Raw genomic sequence first — 13,029 nt, forward strand, 5'->3', positions numbered from 1 at the left:
GATTTGCAGAGCACACTCCAGGCCTGAAGGGGCAACAGTGAGAGCTGAGGGCTGAACATCTCCACCTGCTTCCACCAGATTGGCTTGATTGAGTTCACCTGTTCACCTGCTCAGAGCACATGCTTAAAATGTTTGAGCTTCAGTCAGTCAGCCCTTTTGACATGCTGCTGAGAGGAAGGAAGACAGCTCTTGTGTGGACTCAGAAGACGCAACTGGTGAGAAAACCAAAGGAAAGAAATGTTTGTTTGGACTGAGGGGAATGTTTCAAGAAAATAATTTCACTGGGGAAATGTTTAAAGGAGAAATTTCACTGATGTTTACACATTGTTTAAGTTGACTGAAAGTAAATTTAAAAGTTATCAGTGATGTTTAAGTTTATTCTTGAAATGTTTGAGTTTAATTTCATTCATATTATTGGAAATGTTTAAGTTTATTCTTAAACCTAGTCCCTATCAGTGGGAATGAATTTTGTTTGGATTGATTTAAAAAGAAAGCAAATAATGTATTTTGATGTATGTTTATGAAACAGTGTTCTTTTTTTTTTCTGTTTGATTAAGGTTATCAACCTAGTCACCCTAATCACCCGAATTGCCCTAATCGCCTATCCTACTATCCCACTAATCGGCTATTCTACAATTCAGCTAATCAACCCACCACTAATCAACTATTCTACTATTTAACTACAGACTATTCGACTATTCATTCATTTCATCCATTCATTTACGCCGAAACCCAGTTTATTTGATTGCTTCAAATCAAATATCAATAAATCACAAGGAAAGAAGATTGAGTTGTCCCTTTGTGTCCTTTTTGAGTCCCACTGGCCCTTTCAAGTTTGAGCACGGCTGCAGAAAAAAAAACCTGAAGAACTTGACACAAACGGTGCCATAGTTGGATACCTATGTTGCATGTGACGTCATGTCCGGTTTCAGACTGGTCATGACTGCTTTCAGACTAAACACGGGCTCACGTAAACAATCATTCAAGCAGCACTCAGGCCGGACTCAGCCAAACTCCCTCTAAGTCACCTTGCCATTTTCGACAGTGTGCTTAATAGAAAAACGCTCAAACTTAAAGTAATGCGACACTCTTTCAAAATGCGCTCGCTTAATGGTAACTTACAGAGGATTTGCCAAAGACAGGCTACTATTTACATGAAGGATTTTACATGGCGATTTCAACACCTTGGAATTTGGTAAAGGAAACAACAATTAAGATTATAGTTTGAATTTTACAGTTTTGTGTAATGAGAACTATTTTTACAGTATTGACAGTTTGTAGGGCGCAACTTAACTAATTGTTCTTCCTGGAAAAAAAGCTACTTTCTAGTTTGACAACATAGCATAAATAGTTATAGAGTGCTGCCATCCAATGGTCTTGGAAGTGCAACTGCATTGCAAATGAGACTAATGTCATCAGGAAACAAGATATAACAACTGGACAGCAATTCTCATAATCATCATTCTTAAATGTTACATCAAAAACAATTAACATTAACATACAACAGTACTGAAAAAATGGTACTAATGTTGCAAAATATTAGTAAAAATGAGATGCGACACAAGGTGATATTCACTGATAAGCAGCTGTCTATTGGTTTGAAAAGGAAAGAAGAAATCCTTGTCAATGTGATGACACATGAGCCCCAAATGATGACATCACAACTACATGGACACAAAGATCAACATCAACATGATTCACTGGCAAAATATTGTTGAAAGATGCAGATTGAAGGTGTTTTCTCAGCCTTAAACAGCCAAAGAAGACATCATGTAAATTGTGCAGATGTGAAAGAAAAGTCCAAGTGTGATGAGGTCCCTCAGCGATGGAGACATCTCTCTGTTCCAGTGCACAAAGCATCCTGGAACAGCCAGGTGGCTTAACCATGAGATGTTCCAAAACAAAATAATATAAGTTTTAATTTTTCTCTTTTGGTTTATAATTTCTATGTGATTTTTTTTTTAAATGTTTTTATTGAATTTGACAGGTATTACAATGTACAATAGAACAATCAACACATTTTCCCCCTTTTTTCCCCACCCACTTCCAAGAACAGCAACCCAACCCATACCCCATACACACATAAACCCCCCTCCTCCCCAGGTCCTACATAAGTTAAAAGGTACAGTCACAAATGGAAAATAATTAGTACATCACTTTCTTCTCAACATAGGCAGATAGTAAATATACACCAGGAATAAATATAAAAAAATAAATAAAAAGCTGGTTTATGAAAGGTGAACTTTCTCATGTGTCCTGTAGCGTCTTTAATTTGGCTATGTAGTCAACCATACAGCCCCAAACAAAATAAAACTTCTCAGGTGCCCCCCTAAGATTGAACTTTATTTTTTCCAGATCTAAATGCATCATAAGGTCTTTAAGCCATAAGGAGGCTTTGGGGCAGAAAGGTGACTTCCACTCCAGCAAAATTCTCCTACGTGCTAATAAGGATGCAAAGGCGATACTAGCCTTAAATGTTCTCTTTATTTGGGGATCTGATACAGTCCCAAAAATAGCCATTTCTGCACATGGTGTCAGATTTAAATCCAGTGCCTTAGCAAGGTGTTTGAAAATAGTTGTCCAGTAATCAAGCAAATGGGGACAAGACCAAAACATGTGCGTCATGTTAGCAGGTGACATGTGACATCTGTTACAAGTATCCCAGATATTGGGATATATTTTGGAGAGTTTGGAATTAGTGAAATAAATACGGTGGACTACCTTAAATTGTATTAAATTTAAGCCTTGAACAGGATGTACTGTTGTTAATTTGGGTTAAGGCAGAATCCCAATCTCCATCATCTATGGCTCTGCCAAGCTCTTCTTCCCAATTCCCTCTGATTTTATCAAGAGATGTTTTACCAAACTGGGGGATTATGGTGTAGATTTTGGAAATTAGGCCTTTTTGATTTGTGGGAATATCTAAAATTGAATCAGTTAGCGAATTTGGTGGAGTGTTAGGGAAAGAGAGACTATTTGATTTAACAAAATTACGAACCTGAAAGTATCGAAATAGGTGAGATTTTGGTAGGTCAAATTTTTCACATAGTTCACTGAAACTAGCGAAAACATCACCAATATATAAGTCTTTTAGCCTGCTAAGGTTTGACTGCTTCCATAGAGAAAACGCTACATCTGTGCTAGGAGGGAGAAATAGGTGGTTATTATGAATGGGGCTATGGTTGCATAAGCCCTGCAGGCCAAAAGTATTTCTAAATTGAGACCAGATTCTAAGGGTAGAAATGACAATTGGACTACAAGTAAATTGGGATGGTCGATAAGGTAATTTTGATGTAAGCAGATCCAAGAGTGAGGTAGAACAGGAACTAGCTTCAGATTTGCACCAAATTAATTCAGGTTCTTGGATCCAGAGAGTAATTTTGTGTATGTTAGCTGCCCAATAGTAGTGTTTTAGATCAGGGAGTGATAAACCACCTACGGACCTATGCCTTTGCAGGAATTCTCTCCTAATCCTGGGAGTCTTGCCTTTCCATATAAAGGATGAAATTAGTTTGTTTATTATGCAAAAAAAGGATTTGGGTAAAAAGATAGGCAAACATTGAAACAGATACAAAAATCGAGGAAGCACATTCATTTTGACGCAGTTTACCCTGCCAGCTATAGTTATGTGTAAATCATTCCACCTTTCCAAATCTAATTTAAGTTTGTCGATTAGGGGTGGAAAATTGTCCTTGTAGAGAGCTGGTAGCTTACGACAAATATGTACACCTAAGTACTTGAAGCTGTTCCTGGACATTCTGAATGGGAAATTTGCCTCAGGGATCTCAAGGGCCAAATTATTCACAGGGAAGCATTCACTCTTAGCGAAATTCAATTTATAGCCAGAGAATGATCCAAAATTGTTAAGCAATTCAATAATATTTGGAACGGTAGAGATTGGATCAGATATAAACAATAGTAAATCATCTGCGTATAGAGAATGTGTGAGTTCTACACCGCATCTATGGATTCCTTTATTGATACCAGCCGATTTAAGTGCAATGGACAAGGGTTCGATTGCAGTAACAAATAATAATGGGCTTAGAGGGCACCCCTGGCGTATGCCTCTGCCAAGTGTGAAAAATTGGGATAACATCCCATTTGTGCTTACGGCAGCCCTAGGAGAAGAGTATAGAAGTGTTATCCAAGATATATATTTGGACCCAATGTTAAACCTCTTTAAGACCTCTAATAAATATCCCCATTCCACCCTGTCGAAAGCTTTCTCCGCATCCAAAGAGACCACCACTTCTGGCGTCTCCTCGGGTGCTGGAGAGAAAATAATGTTAAGAAGGCAACGAATGTTGGAAAAAGAGTGTTGGTTTTTCATAAACCCAGTTTGGTCAGGTGATATGATGTTTGGTAAAATTGATTCAAGGCGAAGGGCCAGTGCTTTAGCTAAAATCTTATAATCAGCGTTTAAGAGCGAGATGGGACGGTAAGAACTACAATCGGAGTCTATTTTGCCTGGTTTTAATAATAAAGTTATTGACGCTTCGGTGAGAGTTCGAGGCAAAGTACCCCGATCCAGAGAGTCACTGTACATATTTAAAAGGAGAGGAGTCAATTTATCTGAGAATTTTTTATAGAACTCTGTAGGATAGCCATCTGGGCCAGGGGCCTTGCCGCTCTGCATTAGTTTAATTGAATCTACAATTTCCCGGCTCACTAAAGGTTGATCCAAAGTGCTCTCTTGAGTAGTAGTTATGGATGGAAATTTCAAGTTATCCAGGAAACTCATCATGATTGTTTTATCAACAGCGCATTGTGAAGTATACAGTTCAGAGTAGAATGATTTGAAGGTGTCATTGACTGAAGGAGTGACTTTTAGTTCACCAGTGGGGGTTCTGATTTGTCGAATTTGCCGAGATGCTGACAGGCTTTTAATTTGGCGTGATAGAAGGCGCCCTACCTTCTCACCGTGCTCGTACAGGAAGCCACGCGATCGTAAAAGTAATTTTTCAGTTTCTTGTGTTGACAATAAATTGTAGTTCATTTGCAGATTTTGTCTATCTTTAACCAGTTCAGGGTATGGAGTTACTGATAGCTTTTTGTCCAATTCTGTTATACTTGCCATGAGCTGCTCCTGTTTTTGTCTTCTCAATTTGTTTTGTCTTGCTGAATAAGAAATAATCTCTCCCCGGACTACGACCTTTAATGTCTCCCAGAGTAAAGACGAGCTAGGTGACATCATACGCAAATACGGTATTAGCTTTCACTGTTATGCTGATGACACCCAACTCTACATGCCCCTAAAGCTGACCAACACGCCGGATTGTAGTCAGCTGGAGGCGTGTCTTAATGAAATTAAACAATGGATGTCCGCTAACTTTTTGCAACTCAACGCCAAAAAAACGGAAATGCTGATTATCGGTCCTGCTAGACACCGAACTCTATTTAATAATACAACTCTAACATTTGACAACCAAACAATTAAACAAGGCGACACGGTAAAGAATCTGGGTATTATCTTCGACCCAACTCTCTCCTTTGAGGCACACATTAAAAGCGTTACTAAAACGGCCTTCTTTCATCTCCGTAATATCGCTAAAATTCGCTCCATTCTGTCCACTAAAGACGCTGAGATCATTATCCATGCGTTTGTTACGTCTCGTCTCGACTACTGTAACGTATTATTTTCGGGTCTCCCCATGTCTAGCATTAAAAGATTACAGTTGGTACAAAATGCGGCTGCTAGACTTTTGACAAGAACAAGAAAGTTTGATCACATTACGCCTGTACTGTATATACCTTTATATACATATATACATACATATATACCTATACTGGCTCACCTGCACTGGCTTCCTGTGCACTTAAGATGTGACTTTAAGGTTTTACTACTTACGTATAAAATACTACACGGTCTAGCTCCATCCTATCTTGCCGATTGTATTGTACCATATGTCCCGGCAAGAAATCTGCGTTCAAAGGACTCCGGCTTGTTAGTGATTCCCAAAGCCCAAAAAAAGTCTGCGGGCTATAGAGCGTTTTCCGTTCGGGCTCCAGTACTCTGGAATGCCCTCCCGGTAACAGTTCGAGATGCCACCTCAGTAGAAGCATTTAAGTCTCACCTTAAAACTCATTTGTATACTCTAGCCTTTAAACAGACTCCCTTTTTAGACCAGTTGATCTGCCGTTTCTTTTCTTTTTCTTCTATGTCCCACTCTCCCTTGTGGTGGGGGTCCGGTCCGATCCGGTGGCCATGTACTGCTTGCCTGTGTATCGGCTGGGGACATCTCTGCGATGCTGATCCGCCTCCGCTTGGGATGGTTTCCTGCTGGCTCCGCTGTGAACGGGACTCTCGCTGCTGTGTTGGATCCGCTTTGGACTGGACTCTCGCGACTGTGTTGGATCCATTGTGGATTGAACTTTCACAGTATCATGTTAGACCCGCTCGACATCCATTGCTTTCCTCCTCTCTAAGGTTCTCATAGTCATCATTGTCACCGACGTCCCACTGGGTCATTATTGTCACCGATGTCCCACTGGGTGTGAGTTTTCCTTGCCCTTATGTGGGCCTACCGAGGATGTCGTGGTGGTTTGTGCAGCCCTTTGAGACACTAGTGATTTCGGGCTATATAAGTAAACATTGATTGATTGATTGATTGATTGATATCGCTTTGGAAATTGTTTTGCAGAATCTGTCATCATTGAGTAGTGTGCAATTAAACCTCCATGGAGTCTGCGTTTTTTTTAAGAGTGTAAACGAAAGATCAAGTAACAATGGAGCATGGTCAGATATCACTATTGTTGAATATTCTACATTATCGACAACCGGAAGGAGATTATCATCTATGAAAAAGTAGTCAATCCTTGAAAAAGTTTTATGGACCTGGGAATAAAAAGAGAATTGTTTTTTATCTGGGTAAAAAAAAGCACCACGGGTCCACACAACCTATTTGACTCAAGAGTTTTTGAAATTGTTTTGGCCATTTTTAATGGGGGGCCCTGCCTTGGACTAGATTTGTCTAGTGGGGCGGTATAGCGGTATAGCTCGGTTGGTAGAGTGGGCCGTGCCAGCAACTTGAGGGTTGCAGGTTCGATTTCCCGCTTCCGCCATCCTAGTTACTGCCGTTGTGTCCTTGGGCAAGACACTTTACCCACATGCTCCCAGTCCCACCCACACTGGTTTAAATGTAAACTTAGATATTGGGTTTCACTATGTAAAGCGCTTTGAGTCACTAGAGAAAAGCGCTATATAAATATAATTCAATTCAATTCAATTCAATTCAACGGGTCTATTGCACAGTTCAGGTCACCCCCCAATATTAAGTGATGGGAAACTAAGGTCAGGCAAAAAATGAAAAACACTTTCCTAATAAAAGCTTCATCATCCCAATTGGGTGCATAAAGGTTGGCAAGGACAACAGACATATTGTTAAGAGAACCTGAGACTATTACAAAACAACCTTGATGGTCAGTTATGACTTTTGTTGGGCTAAATTGGGTTCTTTTGTGTATTAAAATAGCTGTACCCCTTGCTTTGTTGCTGAAATTTGAGTGAAAAGATTGTCCAACCCATGAGGCCTTTAATCTATGGTGATCCTTAGTGGTCAGGTGAGTCTCTTGTAGGAAAGCAATTTCAGTTTTAAGATGTTTTAAATGGGAAAATACTCTACCTCTTTTGACTTGGCCGTTGATCCCTTTAACGTTCCAAGAAACAAATCTCAAGCAAGATAACCCTTTTTTTGTTTGTATTAGCCATAATCACATTTGTAAAAAATATGGTGAGATGACACAATGCTTTGTAGAAGGAAGTGGTATTAAATTACGGACAGGACTAAAAGAAAAAAACAAATTTGTAGGACCTAACACACAAAAACCCCAAAACAAAACCCATAGAAACAGAAAACAAATAAACACTCCTAAACCACCCTAAGCTTGTTCTAAGAACTAGAACTAGCAGCGGGACTCCATAAACTCTGTTACTTCCGTATAACATTAATATGTGCACTAATATCACCGAGCAGGTAGGGCTCCTGTATCTGCAATATAATATACAGTAGGTGCCACTTAAATAGAAATAGCCGCCATATTGGCAGCACAATTATATATAGAAAATAATAATGGGAGAGGGGGGAAAAAAAAAAAAAAAAAAAAAAAATTATCCTCTCTTAAATAAAATAAAATAGATAAATAAATAGATAGATAAATGATGATAATAACAATAATAAGTAGCCCCTGGTAAGTGACCGTTTCAGACTGAAAAAATTAGATAAAATAGAGAAATAAAAATTACAATTAAAATATTTAAGGTAGTCATAACTTTTAAGGAAAAAATTTACAGAAAAGGAAAAAAAAAAAAAAAGAGAAAAGTTGCAGTGCAAAAATTGACCGACAGATATAACCATACCTCAAATAAGTTCCACACAGGATGATTAGTTGCCTGCAAGCCTGAATAAACAATGTCCATTGTTTTTCTGACGCACCCGTTAATGTCCTCTTCAACGTACTTTTGGCCTGAAACGCCTTCTATACAAAGTCATCTTCCACTAACCTGTGGGAGCGATGCGCTCGTCGTAGAAGTCCTGGGCTTTTTGTGGAGAATCAAAGTACAACTTTTCATTTCTGAAGGACACCTGGAGACGGGCGGGATGCAGCAAGCGGAACTTTATTCCTTTCAGGTAGAGCATATTTTTGACGGGGTTGAAAGCAGCTCGTTTCTTGGCCAAAGCAGGGCTGATGTCCGGGTAAACTCTCAGCTCGGTGCCGCGGTAATCCATCTTGTGTTGTCTGGCCCATTTGAGGACTTTTTCTTTCTCCTGGAAACGGGGAAATTTAACTATGAAGGTCCGCGGTTTTCCGGCGCCAGCATCCAGTGGTCTGGGACCAAGGGAGCGGTGAGCTCTCTCCATCTCCGGTGGGCTGCTGAAAACATCAGGACCCGTTATCGTCATCAACAAGTCAGACGCAAATTTGGTCGGGTCCTGTTCTTTCTCGCTTCCCTCTGGGATGTTGATCATTCTCAAATTGGAGCGGCGGGACCGGTTCTCGAGGTCGTCCACTCGTTCCAGGAGCACCGTAGTTTGGGACTGTAGAGACATCACAGCAGCTTCCATCTCGGTGAGTTTTTCAAAGTTTTCACCCACTGTGACTTCGGTTTTAGTCAGACGGCTGTTAAATGACGTCACCTGTTGTCCTAATGAGCTTCAGGGACTCAGTCGACTGTTGAATCAAAAAAGTCATATCAGCCTTGAAGCTATCGCGCTGTTTTTTGAGGAGAGCCTCGATGTCGTTCTTGGTGACTAGGTCGGGTTGACCCTCGAGTTCGGCTCTCTTGTCTTCCGACCCTGAAGCTGTTGCGGCCGCCATGTTAGCTAGCTTAGCTGAGACGCTAGCTGCTCGAGTTGTTGCTGTTGTCGGCTTTGTCTTCGAGTTGCTCATTCCGTCGCAATAACCACAGTATTTTGCACAAAAAAAAAGGGTGCATCAGCCAAAAAGAAAAAAACAACACCGTAAAGTAGTTAGACTTAAAGAGTAGATGAAAAGTTGGACCGGAGCCCTCCTCTCGCACGTCTGTCCCCTACCTTATCAGACCGGAAGCCTCTAATTTCTATGTGATTTTGATGTTGTTCCTGTATATTTTGATCATTTTCATGGTCACAGCACATTCCCAACAAAAGCAGGTGCAGATGTTAGCATGTGGCAGAGTGAACATCATCTTCACACAAAGTCAGAAGAACATTTGGAGGTGCGTGAAAAAGCAAAGTCCTCACTGTGCTGTGTGTCACTCAGCCTTCAGCCTTCAGCCTTCACGTCTCTCTGAGAGCTGGTTACCACCGTCACCAGCTGGCGGAGCACAAAACGCACCGTGAGCTGCTTACGCTGCTCATGCTAAGCCCACACCTCACTCTGGTGAAGGAAGTCCATCTTCACTCATATCACATCTTTGCAGCTGGGAATTCTGCTCTTCTACTTCCTGACTAGTCTAAGACTAAGTCTCCAAACAGGTTCAGCTTGGCTTCAAGGCTCATGTGCAACCAACCCTCCAGTGTCTTAGTCAGGTCAAAAGTTTACACACACTTGTAAAGAACATCATGTCATGGCTGACTTCAGTTTCCAATCATTTCTACAACTACTATTTTTTTGTGATGTAGTGATTGAAGCACATACTTGTTGCTCACAAAAAACATTCATGAAGTTTGCTTCTTTTATGAATTTATTATGGGTCTACTGAAAATGTGCTGGGTCAAAAGTGTACATACAGCAATGTTAATATTTGCTTACATGTCCCTTGGCAAGTTTCACTGCAATAAAGCGCTTTTGGTTTTTGACCACTGCTGACAAAATTGGTGCAGTTCATCTAAATTTCTTGGTTTCCTGACATGGACTTTTTTCTTCAGCATTGTCCACACGTTTAAGTCAGGACTTTGGGAAGGCCATTCTAAAACCTTTATTCTAGCCTGAGTTAGCCATTCCTTTACCACTTTTGAGGTGTGTTTGGGGTCAATGTCCTGTTGGAAAACCCAACTGTGCCCAAGACCAGACCTCCAGAGACCCTGCGCAGGAGTTAAGTAGATGAAGTTTGCACATGTTTGAATACACACAAACCTTTAATAGATCAGGCCCTAGATGTTCATGATCATGAGCACTCATCAAAAATTGGCTGTGATACTTTCTATTGTGTGGGCTTACACCAGTATCAAGCTACTCCTGATGGAGGGAAGCTTTTATTTCCCTGCTAAACTTGTAACAGGTGTCTACATCACACCTTCAAACAGCAAGTTTGCAAGTTGACCCTTACAAAGATACCAACAATCCAGAATGTTGATGCTAACAGAAACAGAAAGTCATTATATTGATTATAGCTGACAAAAAGGTGTATAACAAAGATGAATAAATGATATTAATAACTTCAACTTACAAAGTGTGTGAGTGATGCTTCTTCACCACTGCTTTATTGTTCTAGTTTCCAAGAAAGAGAAGATGTTTTACTTAGCAGCTGGATGGTATTGGGCTGAAATGAAAGAGAAAGCAGGTGAAATTCACATCTCATAAATAACGGCAGAGACTTTTTGGCATCTTCCTGAAAGAGGAAACATTTGTGTCCCTCACCTTGTCTGCTTGGGCGACGCATGATGATGATGAAGATGATGATGATGATGATGAGGGGCGTGGGGGCCGCCAGGAGGAGCACCACAGCGAGGACCGCCAGCGTGGCAGTGACGCTCACGTTGCCTGTTGGTATGGTATGATTGATTTGTTTGACAGCTGCTTGACAAGTCACATGAAGGAACATCAGGTGCTTCCATTGACACTATTCAACATGTCCTAGATGTGTCTTTCTCACCTTCATGGCTTGCTTCTTCTCTCCAGCTTGGTGACCAGGTCCTCCTTCACGCCAGACAGCTGGAACACACATTCCTACTTGCCCTCCACCTCCACCCACATCTGGAAGGTTCTGTCGTGGTTGGGGAGCAGCTCTCCGTGCTCCACCTCATCCAACATCTGCTTGCCGTCTTTCCTCCAAAACAAGTCGCCATGCAGCTGACCGGAGAGGATGGACTCTTCTGGAGGAGGAACACCTCAGGAAGCTCTGCCCAGGAAGTCACGTGTGAATGGAGGATGACGTGGAGAGAAGATGGGAGGCAAAGATGGAGATAAATTGAGAGAATAAAGGTAAAGATGGAGAAAAAAAGGAGACAATGAAGGTAAAGATGGAGAAAAAAGCAGAAAATGGAGGTAACGATGGAGAGAAAAGGTGAGAATGAAGGTAAGGATGGAGCAAATAAAAGGTAAAGAAGGGAAAATGAAGTTAAGATGGAAAAAAAAGAGAATGGAGGTAAAAAGAAAGAGAAAAGGAGTGAATGGAGGTTAAGATGGAGAGAAGAGGCAATGATGAAGGTAAAGCTGGACAGAAAAGGTGGAAAGGGAGAATAAAGGTAAAGATGGAAAGAATGGAGGTAAAGATATATAAGGCTTGAAAACAAATTGAAATCACATTTTTCAGGACCTTACTCGGCACCAAAACTCTCCAAATCTAGCCACCAAAATATGAGCTAGTTTAGGAGCCCCGAAGCCAAACATCAAATATTAACTCTTGAAAATGTGAATGATTGTGCCCCTCGCCCCAGATTCACGTATCGCCGGGAACATCACCAGCGGCGTCTATCATGACAGGAGGAACGTAAAAGTCTCAAGAAGCCATATTTGAAACCCAAAAGGAAGTCAGCCATTTTGGTTTCCGTCAGCCATGTTGAAGGCAGGAGCTCTGTGCTCTTGTATCATCCTTTTGTGTTTCCCTCTTGTTTTCATGTGTTATTATATTTTTTTGCCTTTTGGTCCGGGACCCTTTGGGACTGTGTGACAAGGGGTGGCACTTTCGTGACCTCTGTGGTGCTTTTTTTGTGGACTTCTGGATCTGCCTCCCGGGAGCCTTTTGGCCATGGAGACCAGCTGCTGGGTCTCTGCCACACCGGAGTCGCTTTGGAGAGACTGGAGGAGATGCGGATGAGGGGACAGGACTGCGGAGCTGGCACTGAGCGCTGGGACGGAGAGGCTCCGCGGTGTCTTGGCTGGGTGAGCAGGTGTCGGACACCTCAGTCTCCTTGGACGTATCATCGCTCATCCATGCGGACTGGACACTGGCCGAGAGTGGAGTCGGCTGTCCTGGTTGCTTTGTTGGGTCTGCTCCTGTCTCTGGCCATCCTCCCTCCACCCCAGCGGACGATGGCGTGGAACACCGCAGAGGCCACCACAGTGGATATGTTTATTTTACTTTTTATTCATAGCTGTATGTAGAAGTGTCTGGTTGTATCTGCTGCTTTAATGTCTTTAATGTCATATGTGTTCTTTGATGTTTGATGTTTCCCTCTTACACACATGGAAGAGGGATGTGTACTATGTTGTTGTTGGTTTTTTTTGTTTATTTTTTTTCTCTTGGCCTCAGTCTGCACCCCCTCTCCAGGGCCCAGGCTAAGACCGATTTTTTTATTTTATTTTAATCTTCTATTCCCCCCCCCCCCCCTCCCCCCTTGTTTACCTGTATCTCATCTTTTTTTGTAAGGGGCGCTGGAAGCCGGCAGA

At 41.6% G+C, this 13,029-nt stretch overlaps 1 long non-coding RNA gene across 1 annotated transcript; it reads right to left on the bottom strand.

Moving 5' to 3' along the window:
• Positions 1-1,566: 1,566 nt before the first annotated feature.
• On the bottom strand, positions 1,567-10,063 carry LOC133547089 (uncharacterized). Its single transcript, XR_009805340.1, has 2 exons — positions 9,720-10,063; positions 1,567-1,861 (listed from the first exon to the last, which is right to left on the bottom strand). It is a non-coding gene; the product is annotated as an uncharacterized LOC133547089 (long non-coding RNA).
• Between the last annotated feature and the right edge of the window lie 2,966 nt (positions 10,064-13,029).

Source organism: Nerophis ophidion, unplaced genomic scaffold (assembly GCF_033978795.1).
Source record: "Nerophis ophidion isolate RoL-2023_Sa unplaced genomic scaffold, RoL_Noph_v1.0 HiC_scaffold_61, whole genome shotgun sequence".
Taxonomy (NCBI): Eukaryota; Metazoa; Chordata; class Actinopteri; order Syngnathiformes; family Syngnathidae; genus Nerophis; species Nerophis ophidion.